Source organism: Hyla sarda, chromosome 1 (assembly GCF_029499605.1).
Source record: "Hyla sarda isolate aHylSar1 chromosome 1, aHylSar1.hap1, whole genome shotgun sequence".
NCBI classification, from domain to species: domain Eukaryota; kingdom Metazoa; phylum Chordata; class Amphibia; order Anura; family Hylidae; genus Hyla; species Hyla sarda.
In genome coordinates this window covers 553,796,933-553,819,211 of record NC_079189.1, presented here as the reverse complement: position 1 = coordinate 553,819,211, position 22,279 = coordinate 553,796,933, and the positions used below count along the sequence as shown (strand labels likewise).

The 22,279-nt window shown below is 43.4% G+C and overlaps 2 long non-coding RNA genes across 2 annotated transcripts in view; one reads left to right on the top strand and one right to left on the bottom strand.

Moving 5' to 3' along the window:
* The window catches only part of LOC130311420 (uncharacterized), a 150,500-nt gene extending 148,640 nt beyond the window's left edge, over positions 1-1,860 (bottom strand). Inside the window, exon 1 of the long non-coding RNA XR_008859796.1 lies at positions 1,762-1,860. This is a non-coding gene — a long non-coding RNA (uncharacterized LOC130311420). The remainder of the gene's footprint in view (positions 1-1,761) is intronic.
* The window catches only part of LOC130311431 (uncharacterized), a 43,318-nt gene extending 21,415 nt beyond the window's left edge, over positions 1-21,903 (top strand). The window contains exon 4 of the long non-coding RNA XR_008859797.1: positions 21,789-21,903. This is a non-coding gene — a long non-coding RNA (uncharacterized LOC130311431). The remainder of the gene's footprint in view (positions 1-21,788) is intronic.
* The last annotated feature ends 376 nt before the right edge of the window (positions 21,904-22,279 follow it).

The window sequence follows — 22,279 nt, the reverse complement described above, 5'->3', positions numbered from 1 at the left end:
ATCACAGAGGCTATCAGAAGTGATACCCGTTGTGATCTTTCCATAACTGCAGGTAATACTACCCCCAACATGGAGTACACTCTGCCTCATGCTGGGAGCTGTAGTACCTGCATTAATTGACAGATTGAACAAGTGTCAGAAGTTACACTTGCTGCGATCTGTCTATTAATGCAGGTACTACAGCTCCCAGCATGGAGCAGAGTGTGCCACATGTTGGGAGTAGTAGTGCCTGCTTAAGGACACATCACAGTGGATGTCACTACTGACACCCTCTGTGATCGTCCTGTCTATAGCAGAGATGGAGCGGCTGTATACATCGCTCACATCCCTGCTCTGCACTATACTCTGGGCCGGTCACTCATTCATTCATCTTTTCCTCAGAGCTGTGATTGGCTGAAAGCATCTGGCCAATCACAGCTCTCGGTGGGAAATATGAATTTCTGTTGACATCAGTGGCCGGAGTATAGTGCGGAGAGGCGAGCGATGTATAGACCTGCTCGCTTCTCTTCCCTATATTATGGACGATATATGTCTATAGTACAGGTACTATCACTCCCAGCATGGAACAGTGTGTTCCCTGCTGGGAGTAGTAGTACTACATAAATTTTTTTTTTTAATTTATAACAAAAAAAGAAAAAAAAGAAAAGTGAAACACACACTTTATTAAAAAATAATAAAAATTGGGTTATAAAATATATACATTGCGTTTAAAAAAAAACATTTCCATCACTGCTGCATCCTTTTTTTTTGGTACCCAAGAAATTTTGGGTACCAAAAAAAAAAACGCCAAGGTGCAATTTCCACACAAATGAAAAAAAAACGCTGAAAAAAAACACCAGAAAAAACGCAATAAAAAACGCATGATGACGTCACTTGCACTGGCAATTTTTCAGGTGTTTTTTTAATCCCTAAAAACGCAGTGGAAAAAAGCAAGTGGAGACTTAGCCTAAGGGGGGGGGGGGGGGGGCGGGAATTTAGGTTTGTCAGTTTTAGAGGCTAATGCCAATGGTCTAACCCAGGCTAAATAATGAAAGATGTCTGTTTTTTTTTTTTGTTTTTTTTTTTTTTATCAAAAGGGTTTGCTTGACCCTTTTATGAAGTAGAAAAGAAAAAAAAGTAATCTGGGTCTTCTTCCTGTGAAAAAAAAAATATATAAAAAAAAATGGGGGGAATTGGTGTGACAGACATCTGGACGTTCAACCCTGCCAATGCAGAAGACTTTTCCAAGAGGTAATAGTTATGATCCTGCACAGAGAACAGTGTAAATGTAAAAAAAAATACCAAATGCCAGAACTGTTGATTCTTGGTCACATCATATAAAAGAAAAACATGTTTTTAAAAAAGCGATCAAACAGTCCAATCTAAACAAAAATGGTACTGATAAAGACAGATAATGGCATACAACTGAATCCTTTAGGGTAGGTTCACATGTACAGGATCATGTGCAGATGTGATGCGCAGGATTTGTAACTGCCGATTAGAAGCTGTGCTCAGTCATTTAGTTTACAGTGAAATCTGCAGCAGCAAATTCTGCGCATCAAATCGACTTACGTGTGAACGCACCCTTATACAGAAAAACAAAAAAAAGTTATAAGGGTCAGAATACAGAAATATTAGACATACTGATTTGTTAAAAAAAATAAAGTTAGACTTTTATTTTTTTTTTATTTTGATAGAACCTTGAATTTCTAACAGTTTATTATTTAATGCACTATAATGTAAAAGTAAGCTGGGCTATGATACTTACTCTATTAAACGTACCTAATAAACATGCATTGTTCCATGTGACCAGTTCAGCCCTGCTATATCTGTATTCATCTGTATGTGTCTGCTGTACCAACTCATTTACCAGCTGTCCTCTAGAAATGAACAGGACATTGTGATTTTCCATGCATTGTCCACATGACAAATTCAGCCCTGCTGCATCTGTAGTTATCTGCATTTCTCTGCTGAACATCCATCTCCAGCACTACCGCCGTAAACAAGACAATGTCATACAGTATAGTTGTTTTACACAATGGAGGGCATTTATCATTGTGTTTAGAGTTGTTATTGTGTGTAAATTTGTCTCTATTTTGGCGCAGCACTGTACCTCAGGCTATTTTTTTTCTCAACTTTTTGGTTTATACTTTTTTTTTTTTTAAGACTGTACAGACCAGCTGTTAAAGGGATACTCCACTGGAAAACATTATTCTTTAAATCAACTGGTACCAGAAAGTTAAACAAATTTGTAAACTACTTCTATTTAAAAATCTTAATCCTTCCAGTACTTATCAGCTTCTATATGCTCCACAGGAAGTTCTTTACTTTTTTAACTTCCTTTCTGTCTGACCACAGTGCTCTCTGCTGACACCTCTGTCCATTTTAGGAACTGTCCAGGGTAGAAGCAAATCCCCATAGCAAACATATGCTGCTCTGGACAATTCCTGACATGGACAGAGGTGTCAGCAGAGTGCGCTGTGGTCAGACAAAGAGGAAATTCAAAAAGAAAGGAACTTCCTGTGGATCATACAGCAGCTGATAAGTAGTGTTGAGCGGCATAGGCTATATTCGAATGTGCGATATTTCGCGAATCTATGGACGAATATTTGCCATATATTCGCTAAATTCGCATATTCGTAATATTCGCGTTTTATTTTCGAATATGTGAAAATTTGTGTATGTGAAAATTAGCATAGGCAAAAATTAGCATATGCGAAAATTTGCATATGCAAATTTTCGCATATGCGAAAATTCGCACGCCAGTCTCACACAGTAGTATTAGAGCCTTCTTTACACCACACAAGCTGGAAGTAGAGAGGGATGATCACTGTGATGTGTACTGTGAAAAAAAAACAAATTTTCGTAATTACGAATATATAGTGCTATATTCGCGAATATTCGCAAATAAAATTCGCATTGTGAATATTCGCGAGCAACACTACTGATAAGTACGGAAGGGATTAAGATTTTTTAATAGTAGTAATTTACAAATCTGTTTAACTTTCTGGCACCAGTTAATTAAAAAAAATGTTTTCCAGTGGAGTACCCCTTTAAGCTTAGTCTTGTGCAGTGGTAAAGAATTTATCAACTGCGACTTTTTTAAAAAGTTGCAAAAATGTCGCAAAAAACACCAAAACTACACCAGCCCAGACCTAGCTTAGCTTTTTGGTGTATGTGAAGAGTAAAATTTCAGAAAATGTTTTCTGCACAAAATTTATCAAATGCAAAAAAAAATAAAAACACAAATTAAACAAGCAAAAAAAAAAAAAAGTAACTAAAAAATGAACTACATCACACATGTCTTAGTAAATGCCCCTTTGTGTTCTTACAGGACTCTTTGTAACAATTCATGATTCTGCTTAATTTTGCTGTCCAGTGCCTGAGGAAGTCATATACAGCCCATGGCAAAAATTTGTGTAATACAGAGAATTCACCCTTTATTGGATTCATGACATAAATGGGTTAAATTGATTTCCTCTTCTCCAGAAATTGTAAGCATTGAAATATTAAGACCACAATTGTCATTATGCTATTATAATGCCATGCACACATGACTTGTTACCGGCTTTGATAGAAGGCTTCTAAGCTAACGTAATACCGCCCTCTACTGTTTGTTTAAGGAAGCAATTATATGTATATGTAGTAAAAAAAAAAGTGTATGTGAGTATATATATATATATATATATATATATATATATATATATGCAAAGCAGCTCGTCACACCACCTTCTCAGGTAGCATGCCCTAGAATCAGCTTTAGCTCCAGCTACGGAGTTACGGAGTTATGGAGCTAAAGCTGATTCTAGGGCATGCTACCTGAAAATTTGGTGTGATGAGCTGCTTTGCATATTACTTTACCCTGAAGCCAGCGGAGTGCTAAGGGCCTTTTTGAATCTTTGTACACCGGAAGCAGTGCTCCTCCTTGAGGAAAATAATTATTTTACACACACACACACACACACACACACATATATATATATATATATATATATATATATATATATATATACAGACCAAGTGCCAAGTGGTGAAGTAGTGCTGCATTGCTTTTGAAAAACTATATATATATATATATATATATATATATATATATATATATATATGTATATATATATATACACTGCTCAAAAACATAAAGGGAACACTAAGATAACACATCCTAGATCTGAATAAATGAACTAATCGTATGAAATACTTTCAACTTTACATAGTTTAATGTGCTGACAACAAAATCACATAACAATTATCAATGGAAATCAAATTTATCAACCCATGGAGGTCTGGATATGGAGTCACACTCAAAATCAAAGTTGAAAACCACACTACAGGCTGATCCAACTTTGATGTAATGCCCTTAAAACAAGTCAAAATGAGTATGACACGTATGACCTCCCTACAATGCCAGGGCATGGTCCTGATGAGGTGGCAGATGTCTCCTGAGAGATGTCCTCCCAGAGCTGGACTAAAGCATCCGCCAAATCCTGGACAGTCTGTGGTGCAACCAGGCATTGGTGGAGGGAGCGAGACATCATGTCCCAGATGTTCTCAATCGAATTCAGGTCTGGGGCACGGGCGGGCCAGTCCATAGCATCAATGCCTTCCTCTTGATGGAACTGCTGATACACTCCAGCCACATGAGGTCTAGCATTGTCTTGCATTAGGAGGAATCCAGGGCCAACTGCACCAGCATATGGTCTCACAAGGGGTCTCATCTCGGTACCTAATGGCAGTCAGGCTACCTCTGGCAAGCACATGGAGGGCTGTGAGGCCCCCCAAAGAAATGCCACCCCACACCATTACTGACCCATCACCAAATTGGTAATGAAGGATGTTACAGGCAGCAGAATGTTCTCCACGGTGTCTCTAGACTCTGTCACGTCTTTCATATGTGCTCAGTGTGAACCTGCTGTTACGCCGAGCGCTCCGGGTCCCCGCTCCTCCCCGGAGCGCTCGCTACACTCTCCTCACTGCAGCGCTCCGGTCAGATCCACTGACCCGGGGCGCTGCGATACCGCCTCCAGCCGGGATGCGATTCGCGATGCGGGTGGCGCCCGCTCGCGATGCGCACCCCGGCTCCCGTACCTGACTCGCTCTCCGTCGGTCCTGTCCCGGCGCGCGCGGCCCCGCTCCCTAGGGCGCGCGCGCGCCGGGTCTTTGCGATTTAAAGGGCCACTGCTCCGCTGATTGGCGCAGTGGTTCCAATTAGTGTGTTCACCTGTGCACTCCTTATTTATACCTCACTCCCCCTGCACTCCCTCGTCGGATCTTGTTGCCATTGTGCCAGTGAAAGCGTTTCCTTGTGTGTTCCTAGCCTGTGTTCCAGACCTCCTGCCGTTGCCCCTGACTACGATCCTTGCTGCCTGCCCCGACCTTCTGCTACGTCCGACCTTGCTTCTGTCTACTCCCTTGTACCGCGCCTATCTTCAGCAGTCAGAGAGGTTGAGCCGTTGCTAGTGGATACGACCTGGTCACTACCGCCGCAGCAAGACCATCCCGCTTTGCGGCGGGCTCTGGTGAAAACCAGTAGTGACTTAGAACCGATCCACTAGCACGGTCCACGCCAATCCCTCTCTGGCACAGAGGATCCACTACCTGCTAGCCGGCATCGTGACAGTAGATCCGGCCATGGATCCCGCTGAAGTTCCTCTGCCAGTTGTCGCTGACCTCACCACGGTGGTCGCCCAGCAGTCACAACAGATAGCGCAACAAGGCCAACAGCTGTCTCAACTGACCGTGATGCTACAGCAGCTACTACCACAGCTTCAGCAATCATCTCCTCCGCCAGCTCCTGCACCTCCTCCGCAGCGAGTGGCCGCTTCTGGTCTACGACTATCCTTGCCGGATAAATTTGATGGGGACTCTAAATTCTGCCGTGGCTTTCTTTCCCAATGTTCCCTGCACTTGGAGATGATGTCGGATCAGTTTCCTACTGAAAGGTCTAAGGTGGCTTTCGTAGTCAGCCTTCTGTCTGGAAAAGCTCTGTCATGGGCCACACCGCTCTCGGACCGCAATGACCCCGTCACTGCCTCTATACACTCCTTCTTCTCGGAAATTCGAAGTGTCTTTGAGGAACCTGCCCGAGCCTCTTCTGCTGAGACTGCCCTGTTGAACCTGGTCCAGGGTAATTCTTCCGTTGGCGAGTACGCCGTACAATTCCGTACTCTTGCTTCAGAATTATCCTGGAATAATGAGGCCCTCTGCGCGACCTTTAAAAAAGGCCTATCCAGCAACATTAAAGATGTTCTGGCCGCACGAGAAATCCCTGCTAACCTACATGAACTCATTCATCTAGCCACTCGCATTGACATGCGTTTTTCCGAAAGGCGTCAGGAGCTCCGCCAGGATATGGACTTTGTTCGCACGAGGCGTTTTTTCTCCCCGGCTCCTCTCTCCTCTGGTCCCCTGCAATCCGTTCCTGTGCCTCCCGCCGTGGAGGCTATGCAGGTCGACCGGTCTCGCCTGACACCTCAAGAGAGGACACGACGCCGCATGGAGAATCTCTGCCTGTACTGTGCCAGTACCGAACACTTCCTGAAGGATTGTCCTATCCGTCCTCCCCGCCTGGAAAGACGTACGCTGACTCCGCACAAAGGTGAGACAGTCCTTGATGTCTACTCTGCTTCTCCACGTCTTACTGTGCCTGTGCGGATATCTGCCTCTGCCTTCTCCTTCTCTACTATGGCCTTCTTGGATTCCGGATCTGCAGGAAATTTTATTTTGGCCTCTCTCGTCAACAGGTTCAACATCCCGGTGACCAGTCTCGCCAGACCCCTCTACATCAATTGTGTAAACAATGAAAGATTGGACTGTACCATACGTTTCCGCACGGAGCCCCTTCTAATGTGCATCGGACCTCATCACGAGAAGATTGAATTTTTGGTCCTCCCCAATTGCACTTCCGAAATTCTCCTTGGACTACCCTGGCTTCAACTCCATTCCCCAACCCTGGATTGGTCCACTGGGGAGATCAAGAGTTGGGGGCCCTCTTGTTTCAAGGACTGCCTAAAACCGGTTCCCAGTACCCCTTGCCGTGACTCTGTGGTTCCCCCTGTAACCGGTCTCCCTAAGGCCTATATGGACTTTGCGGATGTTTTTTGCAAAAAACAAGCTGAGACTCTACCTCCTCACAGGCCTTATGATTGTCCTATTGACCTCCTCCCGGGCACTACTCCACCCCGGGGCAGAATTTATCCTCTGTCCGCCCCAGAGACTCTTGCTATGTCTGAATACATCCAGGAAAATTTAAAAAAGGGCTTTATCCGTAAATCCTCCTCTCCTGCCGGAGCCGGATTTTTCTTTGTGTCCAAAAAAGATGGCTCTCTACGTCCTTGCATTGACTACCGCGGTCTTAATAAAATCACGGTAAAGAACCGCTACCCCCTACCCCTCATCTCTGAACTCTTTGATCGCCTCCAAGGTGCCCACATCTTTACCAAACTGGACTTAAGAGGTGCTTATAATCTCATCCGCATCAGAGAGGGGGATGAATGGAAAACGGCATTTAACACTAGAGATGGACACTTTGAGTATCTGGTCATGCCCTTTGGCCTGTGCAACGCCCCTGCCGTCTTCCAAGACTTTGTTAATGAAATTTTTCGTGATCTCTTATACTCCTGTGTTGTTGTATATCTGGACGATATCCTGATTTTTTCTGCCAATCTAGAAGAACACCGCCAGCATGTCCGTATGGTTCTTCAGAGACTTCGTGACAATCAACTTTATGCCAAGATAGAGAAATGTCTGTTTGAATGCCAATCTCTTCCTTTCCTAGGATACTTGGTCTCTGGCCAGGGACTACAAATGGATCCAGACAAACTCTCTGCCGTCTTAGATTGGCCACGCCCCTCCGGACTCCGTGCTATCCAACGTTTTTTGGGGTTCGCCAATTATTACAGGCAATTTATTCCACATTTTTCTACCGTTGTGGCTCCTATCGTGGCTTTAACCAAAAAAAATGCCGATCCCAAGTCTTGGCCTCCTCAAGCGGAAGACGCCTTTAAACGGCTCAAGTCTGCCTTTTCTTCGGCTCCCGTGCTCTCCAGACCTGACCCATCTAAACCCTTCCTATTGGAGGTTGATGCCTCCTCTGTAGGAGCTGGAGCGGTCCTTCTACAAAAAAATTCTTCCGGGCATGCTGTTACTTGTGGTTTTTTTTCTAGGACCTTCTCTCCGGCGGAGAGGAACTACTCCATCGGGGATCGAGAGCTTCTAGCCATTAAAGTAGCACTTGAGGAATGGAGGCATCTGCTGGAGGGATCAAGATTTCCAGTTATTATTTACACCGATCACAAGAACCTCTCCTATCTCCAGTCTGCCCAACGGCTGAATCCTCGCCAGGCCAGGTGGTCTCTGTTCTTTGCCTGATTTAATTTTGAAATTCACTTTCGGCCTGCCGATAAGAACATTAGGGCCGATGCTCTCTCTCGTTCCTCGGATGCTTCGGAAGTTGAACTCTCTCCGCAACACATCATTCCTCCTGACTGCCTGATTTCCACTTCTCCAGCCTCCATCAGGCAAACTCCTCCAGGAAAGACCTTCGTCTCTCCACGCCAACGCCTCGGAATCCTCAAATGGGGTCACTCCTCCCATCTCGCAGGTCATGCAGGCATCAAGAAATCTGTGCAACTCATCTCTCGCTTCTATTGGTGGCCGACTCTGGAGACGGATGTCGTGGACTTTGTGCGAGCCTGCACTGTCTGTGCCCGGGATAAGACTCCTCGCCAGAAGCCCGCTGGTTTTCTTCATCCTCTGCCTGTCCCCGAACAGCCTTGGTCTCTGATTGGTATGGATTTTATTACTGACTTACCCCCATCCCGTGGCAACACTGTTGTTTGGGTGGTCGTTGATCGATTCTCCAAAATGGCACATTTCATCCCTCTTCCTGGTCTTCCTTCAGTGCCTCAGTTGGCTAAACAATTTTTTGTACACATTTTTCGTCTTCACGGGTTGCCCACACAGATCGTCTCGGATAGAGGCGTCCAATTCGTGTCAAAATTCTGGAGGGCTCTCTGTAAACAACTCAAGATTAAATTAAACTTTTCTTCTGCATATCATCCTCAATCCAATGGACAAGTAGAAAGAATTAACCAGGTCTTGGGTGATTATTTACGACATTTTGTTTCCTCCCGCCAGGATGATTGGGCAGATCTTCTACCATGGGCCGAATTCTCGTATAACTTCAGAGTCTCTGAATCTTCCTCCAAATCCCCATTTTTCGTGGTGTACGGCCGTCACCCTCTTCCCCCCTCCCTACCCCCTTGCCCTCTGGTCTGCCCGCTGTGGATGAAATTTCTCGTGATCTTTCCACCATATGGAGAGAGACCCAAAATTCTCTCTTACAGGCTTCATCACGCATGAAGAAGTTTGCGGATAAGAAAAGAAGAGCTCCTCCCATTTTTTCTCCTGGAGACAAGGTATGGCTCTCCGCTAAATATGTCCGCTTCCGTGTCCCTAGCTACAAGTTGGGACCACGCTATCTTGGTCCTTTCAAAATTTTGTGCCAGATTAATCCTGTCTCTTACAAACTTCTTCTTCCTCCTTCTCTTCGTATTCCTAATGCCTTTCACGTTTCTCTTCTTAAACCACTTATCATCAACCGTTTCTCTCCCAAACTTGTTTCCCCCACTCCTGTTTCCGGCTCCTCGGACATCTTCTCCGTCAAAGAGATTCTGGCATCCAAGAAGGTCAGAGGGAAAACTTTTTTTTTAGTTGATTGGGAGGGTTGTGGTCCAGAAGAGAGATCCTGGGAACCTGAGGACAATATTCTAGACAAAAGTCTGGTCCTCAGGTTCTCAGGCTCTAAGAAGAGGGGGAGACCCAAGGGGGGGGGTACTGTTACGCCGAGCGCTCCGGGTCCCCGCTCCTCCCCGGAGCGCTCGCTACACTCTCCTCACTGCAGCGCTCCGGTCAGATCCACTGACCCGGGGCGCTGCGATACCGCCTCCAGCCGGGATGCGATTCGCGATGCGGGTGGCGCCCGCTCGCGATGCGCACCCCGGCTCCCGTACCTGACTCGCTCTCCGTCGGTCCTGTCCCGGCGCGCGCGGCCCCGCTCCCTAGGGCGCGCGCGCGCCGGGTCTTTGCGATTTAAAGGGCCACTGCGCCGCTGATTGGCGCAGTGGTTCCAATTAGTGTGTTCACCTGTGCACTCCTTATTTATACCTCACTCCCCCTGCACTCCCTCGCCGGATCTTGTTGCCATTGTGCCAGTGAAAGCGTTTCCTTGTGTGTTCCTAGCCTGTGTTCCAGACCTCCTGCCGTTGCCCCTGACTACGATCCTTGCTGCCTGCCCCGACCTTCTGCTACGTCCGACCTTGCTTCTGTCTACTCCCTTGTACCGCGCCTATCTTCAGCAGTCAGAGAGGTTGAGCCGTTGCTAGTGGATACGACCTGGTCACTACCGCCGCAGCAAGACCATCCCGCTTTGCGGCGGGCTCTGGTGAAAACCAGTAGTGACTTAGAACCGATCCACTAGCACGGTCCACGCCAATCCCTCTCTGGCACAGAGGATCCACTACCTGCCAGCCGGCATCGTGACACCTGCTTTCATCTGTGAAGAGCACAGGGCGTCAGTGGAGAATTTGCCAATTTCTGGCAAATGCCAAACGTCCTGCACGGTGTTGGGATGTAAATACAACCCTCACCTGTGGACTACAGGCCCTCATACCACCGTCATGGAGTCTGTTTCATTTCTGGACACATACACATTTGTGTCCTGCTGGAGGTCAATTTGCAGGGCTCTGGCAGTGCTCCTCCTGCTCCTCCTTGCACAAAGGTGGATGTAGCGGTCCTGCTGCTGGGTTGTTGCCCTCCCATGGCCTCCTCCACGTCTTCTGATATATTGGCCTGTCTCCTGGTAGCGCCTCCATTCTCTGGACACTCCACTGACAGACACAGCAAACCTTCTTGCCACAGCTCGCATTGATGTGCCATCTTGGATGAGCTACACTACCTGAGCCACTTGTGTGAGTTGTAGACTCCATCTCATGCTACCACTAGATTGAATTCACATTTGACCGCTAAGCGGTCACTAAGACCCTAAATTTCCCACCCAATATAAAACTTAACGTTTAATGAGCCAAGATTAAAATTTTAATTTTAATCTTGGCTCATTAAACGTTAAGTTTTATATTGGGTGGGAAATTTAGGGTCTTAGTGACCGCTTAGCGGTCAAATGTGAATAATATTGGATTTACCCTCCACTCATAGGTCCCCCTTGTTGCACCACTAGATTGAAAGCACCGCAAGCATTCAAAAGTGACCAAAACATCAGCCAGGAAGCATAGGAACTGAGATGTGGTCTGTGGTCACCACCTGCAGAACCACTCCTTTATTGGGGGTGTCTTGCTAATTGCCTATAATTTCCACCTGTTATCTGTTCCATTTGCACAACAGCATGTCAAATTGATTGTCAATCAGTGTTGCTTCCTGAGTGGACAGTGTGATTCCACAGAAGTGTGATTGACTTGGAGTTACATTGTGTTGTTTAAATGTTCCCTTTATTTTTTTGAGCAGTGTAATTGCTCTGCACAATATTTAGGTAGGTGGTGCGCGCCACAGTAATATCCAAATGTATACCAAGGCTCAAGGTTTCTCAACAGAGCATTACACAGAGCATCGCATTACCTTCACCAGCTTGTCTTTTTCCACAGTGAATCCTGGTGCCATCTCTTCTGCAGGTAAGTGGCACTTTCAGCAGTGAACAGTGGTCAGTAAGGACTTGAATTCATTTTTTCAGCAATTTGCCATACACTATCGTTGTTATGTATGATTATTGAGGTTTTGGCACGTCAAAGCACACGTATGTCACGTCTAGTTGTCATGTATGATGATGATATGCGCCCTAATGTGCATGCATGTTAATATTATGGTGTGACTTTAGGTTGCCCTTTGGCGCATAGTATTAACCAGCAAGACACAGACTAAAGCGGGAAGTTGTGCGCATTACAACACTTTTCAAAATTTTTTATTTACAATTTTTTTTTGATCATGTTTCCTGGATTGTTTTAGACTACATTGGATTCGTCAGACTATGCTTAACCCCTTAAGGACCCAGCCATTTTACACGTTAGGACCCGGCCATTTTTTGCACATCTGGCCACTGTCACTTTAAACATTAATAACTCTGGGATACTTTTAGTTATCATTCTGATTCCGAGACTGTTTTTTCGTGACATATTCTACTTTAACATAGTGGTAAAATTATGTGGTAACTTCATCCTTTCTTGGTGAAAAATCCCAAAATTTTATGAAAAATTTGAAAATTTTGCATTTTTCTAACTTTGAAGCTCTCTGCTTGTAAGGAAAATGGATATTCCAAATATTTTTTTTAAATTCACTTATACAATATGTCCACTTTATGTTTGCATCATAAAATTGATGTGTTTTTACTTTTGGAAGACACCAGAGGGCTTCAAAGTTCTGCAGCAATTTTCCAATTTTTCACAAAATTTCCAAACTCACAATTTTTCAGGGACCAGTTCAGGTTTGAAGTGGATTTGAAGGGTCTTCATCTTAGAAATACCCCACAAATGACCCCATTATAAAAACTGCTCCCCCCAAAGTATTCAAAATGACATTCAATCAGCGTTTTAACCCTTTAGGTTTCACAGGAATAGCAGCAAAGTGAAGGAGAAAATTCACAATATTCATTTTTTACACTCGCATGTTCTTGTAGACCCAATTTTTGAATTTTTACAAGGGGTAAAAGGAGAAAATGTATACTTATATTTGTAGCCCAATTTCTCTCGAGTAAGCACATACCTCATATGTCTATGTAAAGTGTTCGGCGGGCGCAGTAGAGGGCTCAGAAGCGAAGGAGCAACAAGGGGATTTTGGAGAGTACGTTTTTCTGAAATGGTTTTTGGTGGGCATGTTGCATTTAGGAAGCCCCTATGGTGCCAAAACAGCAAAAAAAAAAACACATGGCACACCATTTTTGGAAACTAGACCCCTCGGGGAATGTAACATGGGATAAAGTGAGCCTTAATACCCCACAGGTGTTTAACGACTTTTGCATATGTAAGAAAATAAATAAATAATTTTGTCAAAAATGTGTGTTCCACCCAAATTTCACATTTTTGCAAGGGTTAATAGCAGAAAATACCCCCCAAAATTTGTAACCCCATCTCTTCTGGGTATGGAGGTACCCCATAAGTTGACCTGAGGTGCACTACGGGCGAACTACAATGCTCAGAAGAGAAGGAGTCATATTTGGCTTTTTGAGAGCAAATTTTGCTCGGGGGGCATGTCGCATTTAGGAAGCCCCTATGGCACCATAACAGCAAAATAACCCCCACATGGCATACCATTTTGGAAACTAGACCCCTTGAGCAATGTACAAAGGGTACAGTGAGCATTTACCCCCCACTGGTGTCTGTCAGATCTTTGGAACAGTGGGCTGTACAACATTTTTAATTTGCACAGCCCATTGTTCCAAAGATCTGTCAGACACCAGTGGGGGGTAAGTTCTCACTGCACCCCTCATTACATTCCGTGAGGGGTGTAGTTTCCGAAATGGGGTCACATGTGTTTGTTTTTTTGAGTTTGTCAAAACCACTGTAACAATCAGCCACCCCTGTGCAAATCACCTCAAATGTACATGGTGCACTCTCCCTTCTGGGCCTTGTTGTGCGCCCCCAGAGCACTTTGCGCCCACATATGGGGTATCTACATAGTCGGGAGAAATTGCATAACAAATTTTGGGGGCTTTTTTTTCCCTTTTACCTCTTGTCAAAATGAAAAGTATAGGGCAACACCAGAATGTTAGTGTAAAAAATTAATTTTTTTACACTAACATGCTGGTGTAGACACCAACTTCACCTTTTCATAAGGGGTGAAAGGAGAAAAAGCCCCCCAAAATTTGTTAGGCAATTTCTCCTGAGTACGGCGATACCCCATATGTGGCCCTAAACTTTTGCCTTGAAATACGACAGGGCTCCAAATTGAGAGAGCGCCATGCGCATTTGAGGCCTGACTTAGGGATTTGCATAAGGGTGGACATAGGGGTATTCTACGCCAGTGATTCCCAAACAGGGTGCCTCCAGCTGTTGCAAAACTCCGAGCATGCTTGGACAGTCAACGGCTGTCCAGCAATACTGGGAGTTATTGTTTTGCAACAGCTGGAGGCTCCATTTTGGAAACAGTGCCGTACCAGATGTTTTTCCTTTTTATTGGGGAGGGGGGCTGTGTAGGGGTATGTGCATATGTAGTGTTTTTTACTTTTTATTTTATTTTGTGTTAGTGTAGTGTAGTGTAGTGTTTTTAGGGTACAGTCACACGGGCGGGGGATTACAGTTTCCCGCTGCGAGTTTGAGCTGCCGCGCAAAATTTGCTGCATCGCAAACTAGCAGCCTGATACTCACTGTAAGCCCCCTACCCATGTGAATGTACCCTGTCTATCAGTGCATGCTGGTAGTTATAGTTTTGCAACAGCTGGAGGCACACAGGTTGGGAAACACTGAGTTAGGAAACAGACAATGTTTCCCAACCAGTGTGCCTCCAGTTGTTGCAAAACCACAACTCCCAAACATTCTCAGGCATGCTGGAAGTAGTAGTTCGGCAACATCTTTAGAGCATGCTTGGAGTTTTGCAACATCTGGAGGACTACAGTTTGCTGACCACTAATACAGTGGTTCCCATTCTGTGCCCTTCCAGATGTTGCAAAGCTACAACTCCCAGTATGCCAAAACTGTCCAGGCATGCTGGGAGTTGTAGTTCTGCAACATCTGAAGGGCCAGATGTTACAGAACTACAACTCCCAGCATGCCTGGACAGTAAGGGCATGCTGAGGATGTATAGTTTTGCAACATCTGGAAGGGCACAGTGGTCTCCAAACTGCGGACCTCCAGATGTTGCAAAACTGCAACTCACAGCATGCCCAGACGCCAAGGACTGTCTGGGCATGCTGGGAGTTGTAGTGTAAGGGGACCAGATGGAGCAGTCCAGATTGCTTTACGGCGGTCTGGACTACTGCAAAGGTCCCGCAACGCCGCCGAAGATCAACTCACCTGTCGCCACCGCCGCCTTCTCCGCCGCCGGGATCCGGGTCTTCAGGGACGAGGTAAGTACCGGGGCCGGGCCCCAGCACTCCCCTGTCCCCCGCCGCGTCCTCCGGTCTTCCTCCCGTTCTCTCCGGACTTCCAGGGGCCGGGCAGGGTGGGAGGAAGTAACCGCCCCCCCCTGCGATTGGTCGGTTAGCTAACCGAGGAATCGCAGGGGATAGGAGGAGGTGGCAGGCTTGCCACCTCGCTCCTATACTCCAGCATGGTCCTAGCTGTCTGTGACAACCGGGATCATGCAAAATTACCGGGCGGTCGGGTCCCAGAGACCCGATCAGCCTGGTATCGCCGCAGATCGCAGGGGCGATTTCCCTCGCGATTTGCGACGATCGCCGACATGGGGGGCCTACATGGCTCCCCTCGGCGTTTGCCCTGGATGCCTGCTGAAACATTTCAGCAGACATCCGCTTCCAATCTCAGCCCGGCGCGCAGCAGGGACCGGAAAACGCCAGGATGTACGGGGACGTCCTGGATCCTTAAAGCCCAGGGTGCGGGGACATCCCCATACGTCCTGGGTCCTTAAGAGGTTAAAGGGGTACTCCGGTGAAAAACTTTTTGCCGTCACGGCCGGCAAATCGCCAATGTCAAAGTTGACAGCGACATCTAAAGGGACCTTTAACCCTACATTCATTACACCTTTCTCTCATCAATTTTCCGATATCAAACATATTATTCTTAAACATCTTCCTATTTTGAAATATGATCAGACCATGTGTAAAATAATAGAAGGAGGAATTAGAATAGTACCACTTAAAGCCCAGTCATTACAAACCCTGTTATCCCCTAGTAATTTTTCCACGGTTACTAATAGTGCTACATGGTTATCAAGCAAGGGCAGTTATAGATGTAATCATACCAGATGTAATGTATGTCAATATATGAATAATGCTACATACGTCACTTCATGTAGTACAGGACAAAAATACAATATTAACAGTTATATCAATTGTCAAACTCACCATGCAATTTATAGCATCACGTGTGAGGAATGTCATATTCAATACAATGGCCCTGATTTATCAAACTGTGTGAGAAAAAAAGTGGAGTGATTTTCTCACAGCAGCCAATCACAGCTCAGGTAATGAGCTCTGTTAAAGTGAAAGCTGAGCTTTGATTGGTTGCTGTGGGAAAATCACTCCACTTTTTCTCTCACACAGTTTGATAAACCTGGGCCATTGGGTGCACTAGTAGGAAATTTAAACTAAGAATACAGGAACATCTTCATATTCCATGTTCCAACAGTACCAACAGAACATTATCTGGAATTACCAGACACATTGTAGATAAACACACCGGCAAAATTCCTAGAATCACAGTTAGTGGTATAGAACGAGTTCGCCCTCCTAGACGTGGAGGAGATTGGACTAAGGCAGTATTCAGACGGGAAGCGTTTTGGATTTTATCCATGGATACCCGTTTCCCGTCTGGTTTAAATTATAGACATGATCTTTTTTACATCTATTAAATGTTTATATCTTATTATAATATTTTCTACTTTGCAAATTCATTCTCAATAACATTAATTGTCTTGGTACAGTTTAAAGTTATATACATATATTTATATTTACTGATTTCAGAATTGAATTATGTTGTTTAAATATCTTGCTATAATATTGTTAGTTCATCACCTGATGGTGTGTGATGCTGCCTCTAGTCTCCTCCCATGTTTCCTTAGGTCATGTGACTATTTCAGGATATGAGTGGATATATAAGACTGTGTCGTTTTAATATTCATTGCCATGACTAAGACTTGTAACGAGTCGAAACGCCTTGGCGCGTTTCCTTGTGTGTTTTTACATATTTTTTCTTTATGTACTATTTGGATTTTAACATGATTCAATAAAGCCTGGATTTTACTGGGAGGTGAACCACCTTTTTTTGTTGTTGACCTTTAACCAGTGCCTGGAGGTCCAGTGGGGTGAATTGCTTGTAGTGCAGTCTATGGCTCTGAGATTGATAGAGCCTTGCTGAACCAGGCTTTATCAATCAAGCGCCGAGCACACAGATCAATGTGCTTCTATGGAATTACATTGATCTGCATGAGCTCTTGAAGCAGGAAAAAAACAGGTCCGGGAATCGTCAGCGCAATGGTCTGGGAAAAATTCACACTCTGCAGGGTGTAGTAGATCTGGATGATTCTTTATTTCATAGCCAATAACAGACGCGTTTCGAGACAATACACTGTCTCTTCTTCCGAAAAGTGTCTGTTTTTGGCTACTACACCCTGTGTGAATTATTCCCAGACGATTGTGCCGACGATTCCCGAACCTGATTTTTTCCCTGCTTCAAGATTTCACCCATCTGTGAGGAGCTACCGCATCACCGATCTCCGGGAAGGCTGAACCGTCCTTAGATGCTATGAGAGGTGGTTGTGTCTAATATTCAACCACAAAAGTTCAGCTGAATCTTTTTTACTTTCATACATGTGACAGACATTTAAGGTGCAGACATACTGTCCTATGAGAAGCACTGCTGCTTTTTGTTTTATGTTCACCCCTTATCGATCTGTATGAGGAATCGAATGATTCCTCCTAAAAGTCCCCTAGGGGGACTAAAAGTGTAAAAAAAAAAAAAAGTAAAATAAAAAGTAAAATAAAAAAAACACCCATTAACCCTTTCCATATTAAAAGTTTAAATCACCCCCCTTTACCCAAATTACATATAAAAAATGTGTAACCATAATAAAAATAAACAAATGTGGTATCGCCGCATATGCAAATGTCCGAACTATAAAAATATAACATTAATTAAATTGCACGGTCAATGGCATATACGTAAAAAATTACCAAAGTCCAATATTGCATATTTTTTGTCACTTTGTATACCCTAAATTTTTTTATAAAAAGTGATCAAAAAGTCCCATCAAAATAAAAATGGTACCGATAAAAACTTCAGATGACGGCACCAAAAATGAGCCCTCACACATCTCTGTATACGAAAAATAAAAAAGTTATAGGGGTCAGAAGATAAAAATTTTAAACATGCAAATTTTATTGCATGTAGCTATAATTATTTTTCGGTAATAAAATAAAAGCCATATAAGGTAAGGTATCCTATTAACCGTATGGACCTACAGAATAAAGATAAGTTGTCATTTTTACCAGAAAGTGCACTGTGTAGAAGCGGAAGCCCCCAAAATTTACAAAATGGCTTTTTTTTCTTCAAATTTTGCCCCACAAATACTTTTTTTTCCAGTTTCGCCATAGATATTGGGATGAAATGATTGATGTCATTACAAAGTAAAATTGGCACACAATAAAAAGCCCTTATATGGGTCTGTAGGTGCAAAATTGAAAATGTTGTGATTTTTAGAAGGTGAGTTGGAAAATACTAAAGTACAAAAATGAAAAATGTCCCGGTCCTTAAGGGGTTAAAACTGGTTGTTATTTTTCACTTTAAAAAATGTCAACGAGTAGTATGTTTTTTTATTATTATTATTATTTAAAAATGTTGAAATAGAAAGCATTCCTTCACTGAGCAGGGGCTTAACCCCTTAAGGACCCGGGCTTTTTCCGTTTTTTCATTTTAAATTTTTCCTCCTTAACTTTAAAAAATCATAACTCTTAAAAATTTTCACCTAAAATTATATATAATGGCTTAATTTTTGCGTCACTAATTCTACTTTGTAATGACATTAGTCATTTTACCCAAAAATCTACGGTGAAACGGGAAAAAAAATCAATGTGCGACAAAATTGATGAAAAAACACTATTTTGTAAGTTTTGGGGGCTTCTATTTTTACACAGTACATTTTTTGTCAAAAATTACACCTTATCTTTATTCTTTAGGTCCATACGGTTAAAATGATACCCTACTTGTATAGGTTTGAATTTGTATCACTTCCGAAAAAAATCATGAATACATGCAGGAAAATTTATACGTTTAAAATGGTCATCTTTTGACCCCTATAACTTTTTTATTTTTCTGTGTTCAGGGCGCTTTGAGGACTCATTTTTTGCGCCGTCATCTGAAGTTTTTAGTGGTACCATTTTTGTTCTGATCAGACTTTTTGATCACTTTTTATTTACTTTTTTGTGGTATAAAAAGTGATCAAAAATGCGCTATTTTGGACTTTGGAATTTTTTTGCGCGTACGCCATTGAACGAGCGGTTTAAAAAGCGGTATATTTTTATAATTCAGACATTTCCGCACGCGGCGATACCACATATGTTTATTTTTATTATTATTTACATAATGTTTTTTTTATTTTTGGAAATGCCGGGTGATTTAAACTTTTATTAGGGGAAGGGATAATTGAAAGGGTTAATGATTTTTTTACACTTTTCTTATGCAACATTATAGCTCCCATAAGGGGCTATAACATTGCATGTACTGATCTTTTACACTGATTGATCCATCTCCATAGGAATGGATCAATCAGTGTTTTCGGCGATTGAATGCTCAAGCCTGGATCTCAGGCTTGAAGCATTCATTCGGCGATCGGACAGCACAGGAGAAGGTAAGAAGACCTCCTCCTGTGCTACAGCTGTTCGGGATGTCGCGATTATACCGCGGCGATCCCGAACAGCTCCCTGAGCTAGCCGGGCACTTTTACTTTCGTTTTTAGCCGCGCGGCTCAGCTTTGAGCGCGCGGCTAAAGGGTTAATAGCGCGCGGCACAGCGATCAGTGCCGCGCGCTATTAGAGGCGGGTCCCGGCTTCACTATGACGCCGGGCCCGCCGCGATATGATGCGGGGTCACCGTGTGACCCCGCGTTATATCGCAGGACCGGGACCCATGACGTATGCATACGTCATGGGTCCTTAAGAGGTTAAAGGGGTACTCCAGTGAAAACCTTTTTTCTTTTAAATCAACTGGTGCCAGAAAGTTAAACAGATTTGTAAATTACTTCTATTAAAAAATCTTAATACTTCCTGTACTTATTAGCTGCTGAATACTGCAGAGGAAATTCTTTTCTTTTTGGACTTCTCTCTGATGACATCACGAGCACAGTGCTCTTTGCTGACGTCATTATAATAATAGTAACAATAACTCTTTATTTATTGTTGTCCTTAGTGGGATTTGAACCCAAGGCCCCAGCACTGCAAGGCAGCAGTGCTAACCACTGAGCCACCATGCTGCCCTTAGCATACATCTGCTATGCACGTTTGCTAATATGGACAGAGATGTCAGCAGAGAGCACTGTGGTCGTGAGGTCATCAGTGTTCCAAAAAGAAAGGAATTTCCTCTGTAGCTTTCAGCAGCTAATAAGTACTGGAAGGATTAAGATTTTTTAATAGAAGTAATTTACAAATATGTTTAACTTTCTGGCACCAGTTGATTTAAAAGAAAAAAAGTTTTCACCGGAGTACCCCTTTAAAGGGGTACTTCACTGAAAACATCTTATGACCTATCCAAAGGATAGGGGATAAGATGTCTGATCAAGGGGGTCCTGCTGCTCTGCTGCTGGGGACCCCCGCGTTCTCCAGGCTGATAGCAGCGTGACATCCCGCCACGCCCCCGTTCATGTCTTTGGGAGGGAGAGTGATGGCTAGTATAAAGCCATCACGCCTCTTCCCATAGACGTGAATGAAGGGGGCGTAACGGCAGGCATCGACAGTTATAGTTCATAGAGCGGAGTTCCCTCCATGCACCAAATAACAGGAGTACTGCGCTAGAGATCACAGGACCCCCTCAATCTAACATCTTATCCCCTATCCTTTAGATAGAGGATAAGATGTTTTCAAGCGAAGTACCCCTTTAATGTTACCCCTGTTAACGGGATTGTGAGCCAAAAAACAGACTACACTGGACAAAGGAGAGGTAAGTATAATATTTGTTTTGTTTACATTTTTTTAACAAACATGTTTTTGATTAAAATAAATAAAGAATTAAAGAAATAAATACATTCACATCTTGTTTGTGTACATCCATGCCATAACCCATTCATTTCAATGAGCCAAATGGAGGCACTCTAGTCACTTTTGTCACGGACCGAAAACCAGATATGATTGAAAAATCAGTAGACTCACTACTTACTGTGTCAGCTCAGCAAATCCTGAATTGAATCACAAAAATTTCTGATTTCAGTCGGAATTTCCGTGATTATTAATGTCTGAGAACCCATCCACTATTGAATATAAGCTTTGTTTTTTAACCACATCACCATTGCCAATGAACACAACCTACAATATATAAGAATAAAATAAATGACTGAACTTTTCAGATCCCATTTGTTCAGCTGCTACCAATGTGAAAAGTGCAATGCAATTTATTAATATTCATTTATAAATATATTTATAATATAATTTATTAAAATATTATTCATAGTTAGAAAGTTGCAAATTACACATTAAAGAGGTTAACCAGGAATAGAAAAACAGAGATAGCGTAATTCCTTTCAAAACCGCTCCCTGTCTGTCTCTAGGTTGGGTGTGGCATAACAACTTGACTCCATTCACTTCAATGGGACTGAACTGCAAAACCCCTCCAAAACTGGACACAGCCGAGTAGCAGTTTTTATTTAAAGAAATTAGATCTGTTCAGTTTCCTGATCTTCTGTCTTCTTTTTGCTTTTTAGACAAGTGTTTGGTCCAGTACCTGCCCGCTTAGCCAATCACTTACTGAGACAGGACAATGCTATATGCTGCATAACCCTTTATAGACATAAAAACTCATGCTAAGAGACCTAGTAATTATAGCTTTCAGTGTAATCTAATGATGGGGTTCCCATGATGAGGACCCTCTCAATTAAATATTCCCTCAAAGAGTATCTGACAATCACCAGACAATATTTTTAACTTACAGTATTTCGGAAGAATGCCATCCAGCTCACTACACTGTAGTCTGAACTGATAGTTGTGCAGATCCTGTGCCCATGATCCCATACACCTAACAACTTTCAGAACAAACAACAAATGGATCCAACAGATGCAGATATAGACTTCTTGCTTTATTTATCATGTCCATGTAATACAGAGATACTATGGAAGTTACATATCCACAGGTTGGTTACTTTTACTAGAAACACTCTTCGCTTGCCATTAGTAGTATGCCATGTAATCAAATACTGCCAATTATGGCACAACTTCATTATACACCCATAATACAGTATCCTATGCTACCTAAATTCATTAAAAAAATACATAAAAAAAAATGCTGAAAATACGTTTGAAAACATCAATACAAATGGACATATATAGGTACACTGACAATACAAAATTATGTCTCTCGATCCGACAAATTGTGCACAGATCACAACTCAGGAAGGGACGGGGTATAGGATACAGGTGAACCCC